General features: G+C 30.4%; 1 protein-coding gene across 1 annotated transcript in view; it reads right to left on the bottom strand.

Moving 5' to 3' along the window:
- LOC118447960 (growth factor receptor-bound protein 14) overlaps window positions 1–22500 on the bottom strand; it is a 384299-nt gene that overhangs the window by 303077 nt on the left and 58722 nt on the right. The gene's annotated exons all lie outside the window — the stretch shown is intronic.

Raw genomic sequence — 22500 nt, forward strand, 5'->3', positions numbered from 1 at the left:
AATAACAGTTAAGTAGATGTTATTTAAATAAGGGAAAAAAAAAGATAGAAAGAAATACTGTTATTAGATGTAAATAGCATAGATAAGAGAAGCAATATCGGAGATAAACGAAAGGAAAGGAAAGAGACAGAGAAAGAAAGAGAAACAGAAAGAGAGAGAGAGAGAGAGAGAGACAAATATTTATTCTGAAGTTCTATTGAAACATTCTTATACTTAAAGAAATTGCTAATGAACGGCTCGAATCGTTCTTATCGAAAATTATCCCATATTCTTCTATGTTCTACGATCACAGATAGGTTAACTCGATTCGGTACAGAACGTAGGGAAAACGATAATGATAGGTGCCGAAGCGATATATCATTCGTCCTATTCGATTATTTTTATAATATATAAAAATAATTATTTAAATTTTTATAATATAAAATAAAAAATTTTTACTTTTTTTTCTATCCTCTCTTTCTTCGCTCGTTCTTTCTTTTTTTTTTTCCCATCCACTAATTTCGTCATTATCGCAAAATGCCTAGTATTTTTTTTTTTATCTTTATTTTTGCTTTTTTTTTTCTTTCTTTCTTCTCTTTTTTCTTTTTTTTTTTTTTCTTTGTTTTTTTTTTTTTTATCTAAAATGTCATAAATAACGATAATAGGCATACGCGTGACTTCAAATAACGAGCTCGTTTTAATATACGAGTAAATACCTATATTATTTATTTTATAGTTATTGCTGATAAATATTAGAAGGAACAAATAAGCTACAGTTTTAAAGTTTCATATCAAAAGTTTTAAAGTTTCATTCATTGAATTTTATATTGAATTTATTCACGAGAATCTAATGATAAAACAACACGTACGTTATAATTTTAATTTTTATGTGTACAATAGATAAACAGACATATAATATATGATTATGATTTCAAGAGAGAAAGAAAGAAAGAAAGAAAGAAAGAAAGAAAGAAAGAAAGAAAAAAAAAAAAAGAAAAAGAAGAGAGATTCTCTCTTTTTGCTAATTATTTATAACATAATTACTTAAGCATGTACATATTATACCAAATGACGGAGGAATATCGTCTAAGAGAATTATAATAACGATTAAATGGATACGACATTATTTCACCTTTATTTTCGAAAGAGATACGAAATTGGAGGAATACTAAAAAGACGAAAGAAGAGAAAAGTTCCGTTCTCTAAGAAAGAAAGAAATCGAGAAAGACGGAAAAAAAGAAAAAGAAAAAGAGAGAGAGAGAGAGAGAGAGAGAGAGAGAGAGAATGAGAAAGGCATGGTAGAGTTCAGGAGGGAAGGGTTTAGGGTGGGGTCCGAATTTATCTTGCGATCGTTCCGTTCTACTACTACGCACGACCCACCAGAGAAAAAGATATAAAGAAGAAGAAGAAGTAGAAGAAGAAGAAGAAGAAGAAGAAGAAGAAGAAGAAGAAGAAGAAGAAGAAGAGGAAAAGGAAGAGGAGGAGGAGGAGGAGGAAAAAAAAGAAGGAGGGAAAAGAAGAATATCATGAAGAAGAACGACGCAATTTTGGGCTTTGGTAGAGAGCGAGGGGAGCTTGCCTTGAGGCACGTACAAAAGAATGAGAGAGAGAGAGAGAGAGAGATAGAAAAAGAAAACCAGAGAGAGAGAGAGAGAGAGAGAGAGAGAGAGAGAGAGAGAAGAGGATATAAAAAAAGAGATAAAGAGAATATAACGAGTGAAAAGGAAAGAGAGTTAAAAGAAAAAGAAAAAAAAAAAGATAAAAGGTAGTACCTAACAGAAAAAGAAAGATAAAAGGTAGTACCTAAAAGAGAGAAAGAGAAACAGAGACAGAGAGAGAGAGAGAGAGAGAGAGAGAGAGAGAGAGAGAGAGAGAGAGACATCGAAGGTGGTCGTATTATACGTTTACCCGCTGGTATCTCGTAAAAATTTAGCACCGATAATTGGCGGACGCGCGATATGCACGTACATGAACGAACCTTTAACAGTCGATTCGAATCGCTCGTGCATAAAGGCATCTACGAAGTTAAGAAGACCACATCGATGAAGAAGAAGAAGAAGAAGAAGAAGAAGAAGACGACTAAGATGAAGAAAATGAAGATGAAGATGAAGAAAAAGAAGACGACAAAGATAAAGAAGAAGAAAAAGAAGAAGAAGAAGAAGAAGAAGACGACGACGACGACGTAGATGTAGATGAAGAAAAAGAAGAAGGCCAAGAGAGAACAGATGGACGAGGATGAAGAAAATGAAGATGAAGAAAAAGAAATAGATGAAGAAAAAAGGACGAAGAAGAAGATGAAGAAAAGGAAGAAGATGAGGATGAAGAAGAAAAAATGACGAAGGAGAGGAATGAAGAAGTAGAGAAGAAGATGGAAAAAAAAAGAAGAAGATGGAGATAATGAAGAAGAAGAAGATGAAGAAGAAGAAGAAGAAGAAGAAGGAGAAGAAGAAGATTATGACGAAGAAGATGTAGGAGATCACAAAAGGACGTTCATAATAATTTCGTAATCGCGCGAACATTTCGATCGGTCTAACTGAAAAGCTCTCTAAAGCTGAAGTAGCAACAGCAGCCGCATCAAACTCCCCGCTATTGTGCATCGTCATACGAAGACATGGAGGATAGTAAAAGAGGAGAGAAAATCAAGATAGAGGAGGAGGAGGAGGAAGAAGAGGAGGAGAAAGAGGAAGAAGACGACAACGACAATGACAACGACAACACAATTTCTCTTCTTATCGACTTAATAACTTCACGGAATCGTTAATAATAATATCGTTAATAATAATATCAGGCGTCGATTTCAATGGACGATTAACTTCTTCATAGTCATAGTCATAGTCATAGTCATAGTCATAGTCATAGTCGTAGTCGTAGTCGTAGTTATAATCGTAGTTGTAATCGTGATAGTTTGTGTCCTAAATGAGAAACGATAAATTCTAATTAATGTTTCCTTGCTTTTCTACTTTTACTTTATTTTTTACTTTTTCTTGTTTTTCTTCCCTTCTTTATTTTCTTTTCAGTTCTCAGATTTTAAATGAAAGATCATCAAATCGCCCATTTTTTAATTACTTTGAACGTTTATAGTATCTTCATTCTGACATTATTTTCTATCGAATTTTTTATTTTTTTTTTATTTTTTTTTTTATTTTTTTTTTCCATTAGTATCGAATATTTTTAATACATTGAATAGTAGTAGTAGTATATATATATATAGGTAATGGATACATGTGTCCGATTATTATTATTATTATTATTATTATTATTATTATTATTATTATTATTAATATTCAAGATCTGTCCTTTAACAATTTCCTTCTACTAATAATTTTTCTCTTTCTTTGAAAGATCGTTAGAAAGATCTTTTTACAACTTCGACAATTTTTAAATACGTACGATCTGAAATTCTTCAGCGTTAAAATGAAATTTCTTGAATTCTCATTCTAATATGAATGTTTTTTCTTTTTTTTTTTTCTCTTTTTTTTTCTTTTTTTATTTTTTCAGAACGTTCACTATTTCGTATTAAAATTTAATTTCTCGAATTCTCATTCTTTTACGAAATGTTTAAAAGATAAATATATATATATATACATAATAAATATAAATATGTATAATAAATAATATAAAATAATATAAATATACACAGAAAAAAAAGAATACATATATATATATATATATATATATATATATGTATATATATATATATATATATAGCCCGTATATAAACATATATGAATCCTTCGAATCCATTAGAATACGGAATTTGGATATATGTATGTTAGAAAGAAGAGGAAGGAAGAGAGAAAGAGAGGAAGAGAGAGAAAGAGAGAAAGAGAGAGAAAGAGAAAGAGAGAGAAAGAGAGAGAGAGAGAGAGAGACAAAAAGAGAGCGCTCGTTACTAGGAAGAAAGGTATTTCTGTATACACTATATCCACGTTAACGAGGTCAGTCAGTCTCCCGGGCGAGACGAAGCATACAGATAGAGGAGAACCTTTATTCGGTTTAGGTCAAACCAACCGCCTCTCTCCTCTCACGAAATCACAGAAATAGGAACCGACCAAAACGAGCAAAGTGCATATAATGCGCTTTGCTCGCTCGAAATATCCCCTCCATCCATCCTTTCCTCTCTCTTTCTTTCTTTCTCTCTCTTTCTCTGTCTCTCTCTCTCTCTCTCTCTCTCTCTCTCTCTCTCTCTGTCTCTCTCTCTCTGTCTCTCTCTCTTACTCAGTCTGTCTCTTTCTCTCATGTTTCTTGCTTTCATGTGCGGCCTGTATAAAGCGCGTTAAGTGAATTCGCGATTTCGCGACCTTTCGAAGATAACGTAATGCATGACGAATCGTATGTTCTGACGTCTGAAATATGTCTTTGTTGTTTTTAAACGACTAATACACAAATCTTCATTCGTTCGTTTCGTTTCGGCAAATATAAATAAAATTTCTCTTTTCGAACTATCTATTTTCTATTACATAAATTACAGATAAACACGTTCGAACGTATAATAATTTATTAGTATCTCGTAAATTTTCTTTTTTTTTTTTCCCCGATTGCAAAGGATCGAAAAATTTTTCCTCAAAAGAAAAAGAAAAAAGAAAGAAAAAAAAGTGGAAGAAAAAAAAAAAAAAAAAGAAATATAACGTTTTACGGAGGTACTACTACTATGAGATAACTATTAGATTTACATAATGAAAAATACAAAATAAAATGTGTTCGAATTATATTAAAAAAATGAGAAGCAAGCCGATATATCGATGTTCTTCGGAAAACATCGCGAAAGCCCGATATATATCGGCCCTAACATATTAAGGGGGTTAAATATGACGTTGAAAAAAAAAAGAAAGAAAAAAAAAAAAGAAAGAAAGAATGAAAAATCGATGAATCCCATTTTATATATATATATATATATATATATATAATCTTCTTTTAATTTCGTTATATCAAAAAAGAAAAAGGGGTTGACTCTCGTCAAACTATATGTACAATGTTGCAATAAGAAGATGATATTATCTTTTATCTCCAACCAATACATGTACATACATATGTATATATATATATATATATATATATATATATATACATAAGTATGCAACGTACATATATGTATTATGTACATATGTGGAATTAGTATACCCTATAAGTTTCCTCGTAATACAGTTAGCTTCCATTTACTCGCCATTAGCCGTTTTAATCTACGATAGCAATCTATAAGTTACACATATGTAGCTTCATGGTATATTAAAGCATCGATATTCTTCCGTTATCGGTCCTCGATCGTCTTTTATACTCCTCTCAATGTCACTTATGAGAAGAAGACGACGAGGATGTTCAACACGAGCGGGAGTAGTGTTCATGGAATCGATCGATCGATAAGCACGATTTGTACGAACCAAACGATCGAAAGGTAATTTGTTCAATGAAGCGGATCGATCTAACACATATATATATATATATATATATATATATAAAAAGTAAGATTGATGTTATTCCGTCTATATCTGTTTATATTCCTAATGCATGTTATTTTACTACAACTATATTTATGATCTATATATATATATATATATATATATATATTTGATAAGCATTTGAAAGAATATTTTATAATTAATATAGTTTCATGAAAGAAAATATATGAAATGTTTATTAAAATATCAAGTAGATTATGTAAATATCATCATATATAATTATAGATCATATGAATTCTATATGGAACTTATAATATATATCTTTTTTATTTTAATAATTTAATTATAATATATATATATATATATATATATATAAAATATATTAATAAATATATTAATAAAAAAGAAATATATATATATATAAATACCATAAGCAAGCGATAGCAATATAGAACATATATATACTACATTAGTTATAGTAATATCAACAGGTATGTGTAATTAAAGATGGTATTTAATGTTTATTAAACACTTCTTTCTGTTTGTTTGTTTGTTTGTTTTTCTTTTTCTTTTCTTTCTTACAAAATTCTCCAATGTTTTCAATAATTCAATACATATATACATACATACATACATACATACATACATATGTGTGTGTATGTATGTATGTATGCAATAACAATTTGTCGTCGTCGCAATATACAATATAGTAAATTCTTTCTCTTGAATCTCGAACGTGAGTATCATTGCGATCGTTCGCAAAATACACCGCAAGAAGAAGACGCAAAAACACGACGCAACCTCGATCGTGAAGCCTTGGCCTACTCATCCCTATATACCCGTAGAATCGCCATTTTGCCTCATTTTCTTAATTTTCTTTCTCTCCTTTCTCCTCTCTCCTTCTCTCTCTCTCTCTCTCTCTCTCTCTCTCTCTCTCTCTCTCTCTCTTTCTCTTTTTTATCGCGTACGTTCGCATATACCTCCTTCGGTCAAAATAAATGATGTTTTGTAACGTTCCTTCACGATGAAGTCCCCATCATCATCAAATTGCTCAGAAACGGAATCCTCTTAAGCTATCTTATTTAGATCTATGTCCTCTTTTTTTTTATCTTCCTCTTTTTCTATTTCTATTTCTATTTCTATTTCTTTTCTTTCCTTTTCTTCTTTTTTGTTTATCTTGCTCATTAATTTTCTCTCGAAAAAAAACATGAAAAAGAAAGGATGAGACGATTTGAAGAATTAAGTGAACATAAAAAGAAAGAAAAAGAAAAAAAAGAAAAAAAAAAAGAAAGAACCGAAATCACTATTTATTAGAGAAAATACGATGACGTTCGATCGACACGATTCTTTCTTTCTCTTATTTTTCTTCTTCTTCTTTTTCTTTTTCTTTTTTTTTTTTTTTTTCTTTTCGAAATCTATAAAAGCTCGTATAGAATAAAATTAATAAACGTAAGTAGAAACGTAATAAAAATGTAATAAAATTATTAATGGCCATATATCGATTTAAGATTTTATCCTTAAATATAAGTAAAGAAAAAAAAATTCATCGATTCGTTTATTAACATATTTAATATCTTTATTTTTTTTTTTGTTTTCTTCTTCTTCTTCTTCTTTCTATTTCATTCATTTTATTTTTGCTCTCTCTCTCTCTCTCTCTCTCTCTCTCTCTCTCTCTCTCTCTTTTTCCCTTTCTATTTCTATTTCTATTTTTCGAAACTCATTTTCTTTACGTACGTTTATTATTCTTCATGTCGGAGAAGATAGGAAGAACAGAGAGAGAGAAAAAAGAAGAAGAAAATAAGGAAAGAATAGAAAAATGAAAAAAGAGGAGGAAAAAAAGAAGAAGAGGAAGAAGAGGAAGAAGAGGAAGAAGAGGAAGACGAGAGGTCTAAATGCGATCGATAAGAACTGGTGGGCAGGTGGTTAAACATAAGCCAAGGCTTACCAAGCCATATCCCAACATAACGCCGAATCTATGCCTTGTTTTTCGTACTTTTCATCCTTTTTTCTTTTTGTCCTTTCTTTTCCTTTATTTTTTTCTTTTTCTTCTTTTCTTTTTTTTTATTTTTCTTCTTCTTTTTTTTTTACTTTTTGTGAGCTTATTAAACGGCTGCCGTTTAAATCCATTGTTTTCAAAGTCTATAATCCGTAATCAGTTTTATCTAAAGCCCTACAAATTAATTCTTCCTTTTATCGTAACTTGTCGAATAAGAATTGAAACTTAAAAAAGAAAAAAAAAAAAAATAAGTGTAAAAAAACATTATAGAAATATTATTGATATTGTTTTGATCATTTAATAATGATTAAAATAAATATTTAAAAAATATATATACATATATATATATATATATATGTGTGTGTATATGTCTAAGAAGTCTCGAAAAAGAGTGACTGATTTTTAAAATAATCTAAAAACATTTGACCAATCGAGAGGACTTTCGATTCATCCTGTATATTAAAATATTAAATATTACATTAAAATATATTTTTTACGAACAAAACAAATAAATCAAACAAATAAATTTAAATATATATATATATACATATACATAAATGTATATATATATTAAAACATATATTAAGCGATTATATATTCATATAATAAACAATAATAATAATAATAATAATAATAATAATAATAATAATAATTTTTTATTATTAAAATAATAATCCTTTGTTAATTCACTTTGAAGAAGCTAATCGATTCGCTTCTATCTAATGCTTTAGACTTTGCTCGTTACCAGCTTATTTCAATTATGATGGAAGACATCGTACTAATTATGACGGCCCTTTTTAATAATGCACCCTATTACGTCGTTCGAAGCGTTCCAGTGAAGTTTATTTAAGAGGATGAAAGATCGACGACGACGACAACGTCAATGACGAAGTCGACGACGATGACGAAGAATCGCGATGGTGGAAAGGCGAAAGCTCGTGCCACGCAATAATCCCATTCGCGACCTTAATTACATGACACGCGCGAAACCGCGAACGTTTCTACTTTGTCTTTCCAAGGACTATGACCCCTCTTCGAAGGGCATCCAAAGTTCATTAAAACGTTATCTATCTTAATAATAAAAAAAAAAAAAAAAAAAGAAAAAAAAAATCATAAACAGAATATACTTCGATTGGTTAATAATTCATTTTTAACGAATATTACGATCTCGTTTGCGAATGTTCGTTTGATTTTTTTTTCTTTCTTTCTTTTTTTTTTTTTTTTTTCAAATTTGTTCAATAACTATTGCCGTCTTTTGTTTTATCGTAATCGTAAAAGTTACGACGAGTTTAAACGAATTCGTTAGATAAAGTTTAAAGGATATTAACGTTCAACGTGATTATGAATAGCGACGAGTATAAAAGAAATTGAAAAATAAATAAATACAATTCTTTATAAGAATTAAAAGCTATTTCAATTTTTTTTCTTCTTTTTTTTTTTCGCAACCAAGCGTAAAATAAATTTGCAACGAACAAAAATCGTACCTACACGTATAAATCGTTATGAATTTACGAAGTTAATTTCTATGATAACAAATATATATATATATATATATTTACGTATGTATGTATTACGTATATAAATTGTTGAACGAAATGAAGAACTTTTTATTATCTCTACAATATAATCTGACCTAACTATAATACTTCTCGTATTTATTATTATGTTTTGACCAATTTACTATATTGCACGATAAAATAAAATTTTATATGCGCTTAAACATTTTATATGTGCTTACACACACGCGCACACACACACACATATATATATATATATATATATATATATATATAAACACATATAAAATAAATATTATTATTATTATTATTATCATTTAAAAAATACATGAAAATTTTGTTAAGCAAACGATATCAAAAAGTATCAATGAAAATTTTAAAAAGCATTAATTAATTCGAGCTTAACAAATCATCCTTCCTTTACTTATATTTATTTAATTACTTATTTATTTATTTATTTATTCAAAGATCCAAGAAAATATGTATGCATATACATGTATGTATATACACAAAAATAGAAATAAAAAAAAAAATAAAAAAAAAATAAAAAAAAAATAAAAAAAATAAAAAAGAACGAGATAAATAGAAAAGCTAGAGCGCGTCGATGACTCGTTCGGGCCTAGACTGGACGATCGATCGAGGCCACTCTCGACTATGACTATGAGGAGGTGGAAAAGAGGAGGAGGTAAAGGAGGAAAAGGAGGAAGGGGAAGAGGATCTCCTCCTCTTTCTTCCGTTGAGAACAGTGAAGAAAGAAGGGGCAGATGGGGTGGGCTAGAAAAGCCCAGATTCTCATTCAGAAACTTCGCTGCTCTGGCGCCTCCTGCTAGCGCGTGTTCGTGAACGTAGCGAAAAGAAAAAAAAAAGGGAAAAGAGAGAGAGAGAGAGAGAGAGAGAGATTTCAGAGGGCTCGAAAAAAAGCAAATAAAAAAAAAAAAAAAACGGAAAGATTAAAAAAAGAAAAAAGATAAAAAGAAATGGCACAGATGTGGGTCGTAGCTGTTGGTATCGACGATACGAAAAGCTGCAGGATCACGTAGGCTTCGGCTCTTATTTTCTCTTATCGAGGTCATCGTCGAGTTGAATGTAAAAACAACTTACTTACTTACTTACTTACTTACTTACTTACTTATTTACTTCCTTATTTACTTCTGTTTTTAACGACTTTTAACGTCGCGTCACTAACGCAACGATAAATCTCTTTTCATATATTGAGAAAGTGAACAAAAATTAAAAAGAATTTAAGTAAACAAAAATTAAAAAGAATTTATATAAAAAAATAAAATAAGAAAGAAAAAAAAAGAAAATAAAAATAACAACAAAGGAAAGAAATAAATAAAAAAAGGAGCCGCCTTCATCCCCATTCTCATCCTTACCTCTAAAGGGGAGGAAAAAAAGATGGAGGACAAACGTTCGCTCGAACAAACGTGCTTGAAAACGATCATGGCTACCACCACCTTGAAACTCTATCGTGCTTAAGCTCATTCGTACGATGTATTTATGTATATATATATGTATGTATGTATGTATGTATGTATGTATGTCTATAACACATTATCGAGCAATGGTTGATGAAAGATTGATAAAAAATTGCGTGGAAGCTACGTAGAGAACATACAGTACTGAAAGTAGCTAAGCTAACGCGAAATGTCAAGCGGCGATAAACGACACAACAAACGAAAGGGAATAAAAAGGTCGATCGCGGACTTAACAACAACTCTCTCTTTCTCTTTCTCTTTATCTCTCTCTTTCTCCCTTCTTTTTCCATTTATTTATTTATTCATTTATGTACACCAGAGAGACATGTGTATATATAAATATCTAGACATATTTATTTATCTCTTTTTCGAATATCTCTTTCACTGAGAGAGGATATAAAAAATCTTTTACCGATAAATGAAAAATTTTATAGACAAAAAAATATATCGAAATATATACATATATATATATATATATATATATATATATATATACAAATACATTGACACATATACATACGTATCGTGTCTATTCGTCGCAACAAAACCTTGAACAAACGACACGAATGGAATGACAACAATTTCATTCGACTTCTCGATACGATAGAAATTCCCGATCGTGACGTAATACTTTATATTTCTCGTCTTACGATGTCACATGTACCATACGTTGTGTTACATGTTAACAAGGTCGTTCACATTTTGGCACGAAGATATTTTATGTATATATATATATATATATGTATGTATGTAGATGTAACTTATATGTAACTAACTTACGTGATTCTTAACACGTAGAGAACATACGGCTCTCTCGAAATCGATTAGAATAGATTTCGTCGATGGAAAGTCGAAAAAGTTTCTTGAAAGATTTTTAATTTTTTATGAGAAAAAGATTAAAACATGACGAAACAGAAGAAAAAGAAAGGAAAAAAAAAAGGATATTGATCACGACCAAAGCATTAATAATGATATTAATAATAATAATAATAATAATAATAATAATAATAATAATAATAATAATAATAATAATAGTAATAATATTTAGATCTATAATTAGAAATAGAATACGACGAAGGATCGATCTGCCATTGGTACGTTCTAATATAAATAACAAATAGAAATACGAATGGAAAGGTAGGTAAAGGCCCTAAAGGAGAAAAGGGTTTTGACTCTTGACACGCATACGAAAGGAAACGACGACACGCGACCCTAGAAACTTGCACGTTACTACTAAACACCGACTGACTTCCGTCATAGGCTCTTACTTGGCAGTACTACCTCTCTTTTGTGATCCAACCCTTTGAAAACATTTCCGACGATAGGTACTTCATTTTCGTTACCGATTTCGAGGATCCACCGATCGATCTATTTATTACAAATGTTCTCTCCTTTCGTAACCTCATTCTAATAAATTCCTTTCAATTCAGATTGATATGCTAGTTAGAAAATTCACTTATAAATTTAAATCTTGAACTTATAAAATATATTTTCCATTTTAAAATAGCTATTTAAAACTTATCGAACTTATGTAATGTTTATTTATATCGCTTTTAATATCACGAATTTTTTTTTTTTTTTTTTTTTTTTTTTTTTTGGAAATTTTAAGTCATCGATTTTTCATTTCTTTCTTTCTTTCTTTCTTTCTTTCTTTCTTTCTTTCTTTCTTTTTTTTCTTTTCCTTTTCATTTTTATTACAATGATAAATTTTTATTTTCTATATATTATTTTTTATACTTTCTATTTTCTATTTTTTATTTCATATTTTCATTTTATGTACGATAACAACCGATAAAGAGATGATTCTGTAGAAAAAAAAGGAGAGTAACGTCCAAAAAAAAAAAGAAATGATTTCAAAATAATTTGCATAAACGAACGAACGAATTATGATTCGTTTTAGGTGAATTTGATTGAATAGAATTAAATCAACATTATCATATTATTTATATAGATTATACATTACATATACGTAACAAAGAGAAAGAGAGAGAGAGAGAGAGAGAGAGAGAGAGAGAGAGAGAGAGAGAGAGAACGCAGGTTTTAACGAATAGAACTGAACCCAACCCACTCGTTCGATCGTGTTAAAGTTCACGAAAGTTAGATCCGCATTCGATCTCGATCTCGATCTTTAAAAAGCTTTATCATAGGTAAATAAGTTTCTTATCATAAACATGTCATCTAGTTAAGTTTATTATCTCTATTCGATGTTAAAGTATACCGTGTTAGATACATATACCGTAATACGAATGCGTTGAACGAAACGTGTCGAACAAAACGTAGGTAGGTACATAGGTAGGTAGGTAGGTAGGTAGATAAGTAGATAGTTAGTTAGGTAGGTAGGTAAGTAGGTAGGTAGATAAGTTGAACGCATCGACGAAACGTGAAAAGGGGATAATAACTCGATATCGAGATACTTGCCGCAGGATGCGGGTGATCTCTTACTCCTGTCATACTACCACGAAAATGGTACCAGCAACGTTCAACAAATCGAGAACGATAAAGTCAAGTTTCGAAAGTTCACACCATCAAAGTGAACCCTGATTATAATTTATTTAGACTCGATCAAATGTTCCGAAAATTTCATTAAACGTCTTTTATTATTCTTGGACAAAATTTTACTTAGATTTACGCTAACATGAATACGTACTTAAATACATACGTATGTATTTTCTACGTACATATATACAAACAAGGAGACATATATATATAGATAGATAGATAGATAGATAGATAGATAGATAGATAGATAGAAAGATAGATAGACGGAGAGACAGAAAGACAGAAGTCTACTTTCGACGAATGATTTATACGAACCAATCTTCTATAATTAACCATTTTCATTGTAATTATAACGTCGGCAAAGCAGACGCACTTAGGTAATCCTCTAACATCGTGACCTATGATAGGCGAAAAAGGAAAGAAATTTAGAGAGAGAGAGAGAGAGAGAGAGAGAGAGAGAGAGAGAGAGAGAGAGAGAGAGAGAAAGAGAGAGGAAAAAAAGTTTGGATCCTAGCCAGGCAAATTAATTTCGCGGAAGTCCGCAGTGGCCATCTTACCTTAACCAATCCCTGAATTGGCACAACTAGGTAAAACTCAGAGTGAATTTCCTTCGGTTAATAGAAACCTTACCTTCCACTTCCCCCCTACCCCAAATATTTAACAGGCCTAGATGATCGACCATACTGATCTTAGATTTAACCAAGAGAAACGTTGGATCAACGTTTCTATCTCTATCTTTATCCCTGTCTATATATATATATATATATCTTTCTCTCTGTTTCCCTACTTTCGTCATTTAAATTTAATCTCTTAAAGGTTGAGAAATGATCTCACAATTTTTTCTTTGCTCCACGTTCGATCGAGACAAAATGGCCGATAGACCGTTTAATAGTTTCACGTTCTTCGAGGATTTTCTATTACGTGAAAACTTCGATCGATCGGTTTCTTGTTTTTGTTTTTGTTTGTATAGGTTCGAGCACGATTTGTTAAAAAAAAAAAAAAAAAAAAACATTTAAACGAATAAATAAAAAATCACGATGATCAGCCATTGTTAAATAATAAATCTTCTTGAAACAAAATCAATGGCGCTTTTTTATTATTTTATATATCGTAATAATTAAATTCTTCGATCATTTCGATCTATTTTTATCTATATTAGAATTTTTAGAAAGATATGCTAATAACAATGACGAAGACTACGGCCTGGTTGGTCACAATTCTTCCGGAATCCTAATCGATCACGACATTGTTCTAAATTCCAAGCACACTTCACCTCTATCGTGCGTCAGAGAATCGTTCGCGAGACTATTATATCATCAATCGATTTATAGGCGTATGTGCGAAGTGTGCGAAGTGAAAAAAAAAGAAAAGAAAAGAAAAGAAAAATGAAATGAATGAAACAGTAAATAAATAAATAAACAACAAATCCTTATTCAAAATAAATACACACACATACACACATACATATATATATATATATATATATATATATGTTTTTTTCTATATAAATATAATAATCGTATGATATGATGTATATATATATATATATATATATATATATATTTCTTTTGAATAAAAATTTGTTGTTTATTCATTTATTTATTTATTCATTCATTCATTTTATTTTTCATTTTTTTTCTAATATTCAATTATCAATTTCGTCTTATCGTATTCAACAATATCGGTGGAATATTCTCTAATTCACTTTTCAAACGTGAACGTTCTCGAACGTTAAAGTCGAAAAGACAAAGTTCCACGATTCTCAAACATGATAGGAATGATTTAAAGCGAGCAACACCACACCAAGTCTAGTAGCCTCCTCGCTGAGGTCTCTAAATTTAATCGGCCACAAAGAGAAAGAGAGAAAGATAGAGAAAGAGAGAGAAAGAACATCGAAATTCACTGACGTGGGCTCTTTGTCTCTCTCTCTCTCTCTCTCTCTCTCTCTCTCTCTCTCTCTCTCTCTCTCTCTCTCTCTCTCTCTCTCGTCATTCGATTTGGGTAAAGCAAGTTTGGCCGCTCTCGAATTCGGGAATATTTGCGTTTCTAGCGAATGAAGAGAAAGCGTGCGAGCGACCGCGTTGTGCCATTCGGTACATCTCATCGTACGGTTCCGTGCTCCTTTCCTTCTCATTTCGAATGATTTATTAAAGTCAAACGATTTCACGATGTCACGATGTCACGATGACGTAGACGACAACGACGACAACGACAACGACAACGACAACGACGACGACGACAACGACGATGACAACAAATTCTCGTCTTTGAAGCATGCCTCTTTACGCCTTCCCCACCCCGTTTCACCTTACTTACCTCTATTACGCCGATCTCATCCCTCCCCTACCTTTTATTAAATGTAAAAAGCTAAAGAAATAAATTTAGCAAGTTAAGGGTAAGAAGAAAAAACGTCGACAGTATGATTGAAAGAAATAAAGAAAGAAAGAAAAAGGGAGTACAAAAAAGAAAAAAGAAAAAAGAAAAAAAAAAAAGGAAAAAGATAAAAAAAGTAAACGTCAATGTTTTAAGCGACGCTTAGAATTTCGAAAGTTGAACAGTCTTGCCTTCAAGCATTGAAATCGCCATTAGCGCTTGCTCATATACAAACATTTCACAAATATACACACACGTACACGTACACGTACACGTACACGTACAAATGATGTTTAGAGAAATGAAATTAATACATATTATTAAACTCGTTCGATTTTTATGTATCTATTCATTCATTCATTCATTCATTCATTAATTAATTAATTAATTAATTCATTCATTCATTCATTCATTATAACAAAAGAGAAGCAAGATAATGATTTTTATATATCCGACGCCCTTTAATAAAGCAAAATTTATTTCAACGTGTGATATAAAAGTCGTGCGGAGTAAAAAAGATCGAAGTACGAATTACTGTACATTTTAAAAATGTAATTTTAAATCTTATTCGTAAAAAAAAAAAAAAAAAGAAATGATAAGATTACCTATATTTATCTTGTACGCACGCATACATACATAACGACATTCGTAAAATTTTAATAACCTATCTCAAAGTTGATAAATTTTACGAACTATCCCCCCGTCCCTCTCAGCGATACGTCTCTATTCTTTCTAATTCTTATTCTTTCGAGGAACGAATGAGATCAAAGAGGAAAAAAGAATATATTATTATTATTATTATTATTATTATTATTTCGTGACGAAGGTAGAAAGCGCGACCGGTTTCTAGTAAAATCAAAATCGCATCGTTGCGAAAGCGCTCAAGGACCACCATCGAATATATCCCAAGGAGTTCTTTACGCAACGACCATACGATATATATATATATATATATATATATATATATATATATATATGTATGTATATGTATATTCCTTTTTCTAACATGCCCTATATCTTTCTCTATCTCTATTTCTATCTATCTCTATTTCTATTTATATCTTTCTCTCTCTTTCTTCTTCTTATTCTATCTGTCTATCTATCTATCTACATATACATATATACATACATACGTACATATATGTATGTATGCATTATATATTTATGTATATATATATATATATGTGTGTGTTGTATGTCTCTCTCTCTCTCTCAACACACACACACACACACACACATTCTTTTTTTTTTTCTTTTTTTTTTTCTTTTTTCTTTCTTTCTTCGTGGAATCGTAAATAAACGCGAGACCGAAGAAACGATCGATCGTCCGAATCGCCGTAAAGAATTTCGGGGTCGAGCAATCAAATGTCCCGTCGATTCTTCGACGATTCCGACTTGTCTTTGATCGTCAACAGAGAAACGACAGTGTCTCTCTCTCTCTCTCTCTCCCTCTCTTTCTTGCCCTCTCCTCTCCTCTCCTCTGTCTCTTTCTCTCTATACTCTCTTTCCTTATTTTTCTCCTTCTTTTTTTATTATTATTATTATTATTATTATTATTATTATTATTATTATTATTATTATTATTATTATTATAACATTATTGAGTGCAGTCAAAATGGCGATCCATCCATCCATCCATCCATCCATCCATCCATCTATTCATCCATCCATCCATCCATCCCTTTCTCTCCCTCTCTCTTATCCTTTGCACAAACAAGAAAAAGAGGAAGAAGAAGATAAAGAAGAAGAAGAAGAAGAAGAAGAAGAAGAAGATCAAGCGTTCTCTTCAGTGTCGCGATCCACTCGTGCCAGCAATTCTTACGGTGGTGCGTCACCGTTCTCGAACATTTTTTTCTGTATTTTTCGAGATTAAAGGAAAAAGAATGTAAGAGAAGAAAGAGAAGAAAGAAAAGAAAGAATAAAACAAGGAAAAAAGAAAGAGGGGAAAGAAAAATAAATGGAGCAAGAATCGAAGAAGTGAAAGGAGGACGAAAAGAGGATGAGAAAAAAGAGGAAAAGAGAAGAAAAAGAAAAAGAATAGGGAAGAAGAGAAGAGAAAAGAAATAAAGGAAAGAAAGAAAGAAAAAAAAAATAATAATAATAATAACAATAATAAGAAAGAAAACGATAACATGACGCAGGAGAGTAAAAAAAAAAATATGGTCGTGAAGCAAGAAGATCGATGGACGTAAAAATGAAAGAAGTAGAGAAAAAGAAAAAGAAAAAAGAGAGAGAGAGAGAGAGAGAGAGAGAGAGAGAGAGAGAGAGAGAGAAGAAAAAAGAACTTGCTCCGTCCTTGTCACACGTGTTATCATTTTAATACTCACTTCGATGACGTACCTACATGTTGTGTTAAGTACCACGTCAGCGATAATATTTTAATGAAACGAATATTCTCTTACGCAATTTGAATGTTACTACGATCGTAATTAATTTCATTTTGCTTAAATTAATATGTTATTTCCATTTCTTATCGATAAGAAATATTAACGTAAACATTGCGTTCAAACATCCACATGATTAATATCTACATATATGTACGTATGAAAGTATAATACGTGTATATACGTATGTGTATATATGTATGTATCGACGAATTGTGTTGACTGATATTAGTCATCTTATCAAACGTGAGGTTCGATAATCCTAAGGCGAAAAGCTTTTTTTGTTTATTCATTAAAAAAGCTCATCTTAAATGTGAAGTCACTTTGAAAGTTACTTTGAAAGCTCCGTTTATCGTTAATTAATTTAATAAGCAATTTTAACACGCATCGATTGTCATAATATCCCCTTACCTATCCCTCCTGTCACCCTTCATTCCCCCTCTACTCACCATTTTCTCGTTTGTTTTTAATTATCTCCATTATAACGAAATTATAGATTCGATCGGTCGAATATTTCCTTAGTTTATCGTAAAATCGTACTAAGCGATTTTCTACAATAAGTATTTATGTAAGTAAGTAAGTAAGTAAGTAAGTAAATAAGTAAGTAAGTAAATAAGTATCTAATTAGATAAATACGTTGTATGTATGTACTTAAATATATAGATTCGTTTTATGACGGCTACCATCGTCGTCCTTATATTCTAACGTATAATAAAACTAAATGAAATAAAGCAAAACAAAAACAAAAATAAAAAAAAAATAAATAAAGAAAGAAAGAAAAAAAGACAAGAAACAAATAAATTCTGTTCGGTATAAAAAAAAAAAAAAAAAGACTTTCCTCTACGTTTCTTCTCGTCGAGATAATTAAATGACGATAAAAAAAAAAAATATATATATATATATGCGATGACTTTCACGCAATATATAATCTCTAACATCTCGTAAACGTTATATATATATATGTATCTATTTATATACATATGTACCGGTTTTATAATCTAATCTTACAACCAACTTAGACGCTTTCATATTTGAAAATTAATATAATAAACACGTACAAATTGTCTCTCCTTACTTCCTTCCTTCTTTCATTCCTTCGTTCGTTTGATTAAAAAAAGAAATAAATAAATAAATAAATAAAAAAAACAAACAAAATAAAAAATAAATAGACTTATAATACTCACGGTGATGTGTAGGATAATTGTTGTTGTTGTTGTTGTTGTTGTTGTTGTTGTTATTGCCGTTGTTGGTATCGGACAATAGTCGATAATCCATGACGAAGAAAAAAATAAATTCGCGTTATCCTTTTAACGAGGAACACAGGATATGACGATATATATATATATATATTTATATATATATATAATATAAATCCTTTTTTCCTTTCTATTTCATCGATAGAATTGATTTATCGTTACGTATAAAAAAAAAAAAAATGTTTCGTCGTATGTGCATCGATCGCAGCGCATACATGGACAATTTGAAGGGTGAGAGGGGGGCGAAAAAAAAAGCACTAAGAAAAAAGAAACCAAAAAAAAGAAACAGGCAAAAAAAAAAAGAAAAAAAAAATAAGAAAAAAACAAAAGAAAGAAAGAAAACTAATCACGCTAGTTTTACGGCGTAACGTAATCAAATAAGACCTTCTTCTCTACTAGCATCCGTGTATCAACGAAGACTAAACTTTTATTTACATACTAAACGTTCAATACTATTATTAATTATTGTCTCATGTCCTTGCACGCGTCTATTATATCGCGATGGAACTCGTCGCGTTTGTCCGTGACTGTAAATAAAAAGGAAACGTAAATACATTTTGTGTTTTTTTTTTTTTTTTGCGACACACATTTATATATATATATATATATATATATATATATATATATATATATATACCAGTGCTTTTTATAGTGGATCTACGTCGAACTCCGGTCCAAATGCATACATTATATATTTTATTTCAATGATTTAGGTATCGATTGTGTCATAGACAATTTTTCAAAATGAACATTGCCTATTTTCGCATTTACGCATGTACGTCAAAACCAATCAAATGTTACGTCTATGAACTTTTATTACCTCTTTTTTCTCCCTCTCTTTCTCTCCCTCTCTCTCTCTCTCTCTCTCTCTCTCTCTCTCTCTCTCTCTCTCTCTCTCTTTCTCCTTTTTTCTTTTCTTTTCTCCATTTACACGCACGCGTAATCTTCGGCTTACCATGAATCTTGATAACTTATCGCTCGGTTTACGATTCTTACGAATAGATTATACGATCGTATAGCTTTTATGTATGTGCCCGATGTTTGTGTCGTATACTGTATATTTGTGTACTGTATGCGTGCACTGTGTGCGTAAATCGTGGAAACGGAAGCAATAACGTATAAATTACATCGAGTGGAAAAGAGACACATAAAAAGAGATAAGGAAGGAAGACGAATAGAGAAACGTAGAGAAAAAAAGAGAGAGAGAGAGAGAGAGAGAGAGAGAGGAGAGGGAGGGACAGAGAGAGAATAAAAATAAAAAAAAAAAAAAAAAAAAAAAAACAAATAAACAAATAAGAAGAAGAAAAAGAAAGCGTAATAAAGGAAGATAAAAAAAAGTAACCAACACGTGCCACGATGCCAAGAGACAGAAATAAAAAAGATCAAGAGAAGAAGATCGCTTACTTCCGTAGGAAAGCATCAGTTTCAGAATTATCCCTTTTTCTCTTTCTTTATCCTTGTGTTAGCAGCTTTCGTAAATGCATCACGTTTTTTTTTTCTTTTCCTTTTTCTTTTTTTTTTTTTCTTCTTCTTCTTTTTGTCGAGAAGGCAGCATTGCTGCGAGAGGAGGAAGATCGTTTCATGTCGGGGGAAAAAAAAAAGAAAAATAAATAAAATAAAATAAAATAAAATAAAAAAAAGGGAAAAGAAAAAGGAAAAGTCTTTTCTCTCTTTGACGATAAGTGGGCGTTCGTCAAAAAAAAAAAAAAAAAAAAAAAATAAAATAATAATAAAATAAAACCTATAGAAACACGCGTTTTACTCGTCCTTCACTTCAGAGGACTCAACGTATGCTTATCTCTGAACGATCTTTTTAATTTTATCCAATTAATAATAAGTTTGTTTAATTAATGTCATTTATTTGTAAGAAGTACGAGTAAATATTATAAACAATAGCATGATAGATATGGATGTAACTTAGTAAAAATGAGAATTTTGAATTATATAGCCGTTCAGATTAATTTAACATTGTGACAGTCATGAAATTGTATCTTGTGTCGCGTTGATAGCTTAGAGAATACGACGTATAGAAGAAGAAGAAGAAGAAGAAAGGAAGAAGAAGAAGAAGAAGAAGAAGAAGAAGAAGAAGAAGAAGAAGAAGAAGAAGAAGAAGAAGAAGGGAAAAGATGAACGAACGATCATAAACATAAACAACAACAATAACAATAACAATAACAATGACAATGACAACGATAATAGTAGCGACGAATTCTTTTTCCTTTAGAATAATTTTTGGTCGTTTAATTTTCTCAGAGAAAGAGAGAGAGAGAGAGAGAGAGAATAACGTTCGAATGTCACGATTTAGAGAAAAAAAGAAAAAAGAAAAACAGAAGAAAGAAATAAGAAGTATATATCGATTATAATCGACGAAGCAACCCCAACGATATTTCTTCAATTTATCGTGATCAAATGGAAATATACATATGTATTTACGATATACAATATTATACTTAAGAATATGATTTTTCCATATTTGAATTTGATATTATTAATTTTTGGACATACTTTCTCTTTATCTTTTATTATTTTATTTCAAAGGAAAAAAAAAAAAAAAAAAAAAAAAAAAAAAAAGAGAAAAAAATAATCTTTGTAATATAATAGATCGTAAAAATGATCGATCGAATAATCCTCGTTTTGAAATAAACCATGATAAAACTGTTTAAACATACGACATGATTTCAATATGAACAATTTTACGTCTTCTACATATTCATGTATCTACATATATATTTACATATGTATCTACATATATATCTACGTATGTATCTATACATGTATCTACATATATATCTACGCATATGTATCCACACATGGTATCTTTATATATGCATCTAAATATTTATCAATGCATGTATGTAAGAAAGAAATCGTAAAAAAAAAAACATTCTAAATGTTCTCAAATAATCCTCTAAAAGATTTATTCGATATTATCATGTCAAACTTTTTTAGGCACACGATATCATTAAAGAATTGCACGGAATTTTGATTTTTTTATTTCTCATTTTTTTCTCTTCTTTTTTCTCCTTCTCTTTGTGTTTTTTTTTTTTTTTTTTTTTTTTTTTTTTTTTTTTTTTTTTTGGAACCATTGCTGGTTCATAGCATTGCCAAGCGAATGAAAAAAAAACTTCAAATGAAATATTCCAAATATGAAATATTAATTCTGTACGAGGTATGGATAACTTCGACATTTCGAGATAGAGGTTTAAAAAAAAAAAAAAGAAAAAAAAATATACACACATATATCCCAGCCATGCATAGGTGGACAAAAAAAAAAAAAAAAAAAAAAAAAAAAAAAAAAAAAAAAGAAGCTAAGCAAAGAGATAAAAAAATTCAGTTTTTAACTCAAACTAATTTCAGAATAAAAGAAAGAGTTGAACGTTTAGTAATAACGAAAAAGAAAAGCCGACACATATCGTACGTAAACGCCCAACATGATTAAAAGGGGGACATACCGAGGAACGGAGTCAACGATCACGACGACGATGTTGAAGTTGACGAAGAAGAAGAAGAAGAAGAAGAAGAAGAAGAAGACGAAGAGGAAGAAGAGGAAGAATATGAATCAGAATAAGAAGAGAAGAAAGAAAGATCGTCGAATCGTCTTCGTGAAGCATCTAACATTTCT

Source organism: Vespa mandarinia, chromosome 22, assembly GCF_050613455.1.
Source record: "Vespa mandarinia isolate Hongniang chromosome 22, ASM5061345v1, whole genome shotgun sequence".
NCBI lineage: Eukaryota > Metazoa > Arthropoda > Insecta > Hymenoptera > Vespidae > Vespa > Vespa mandarinia.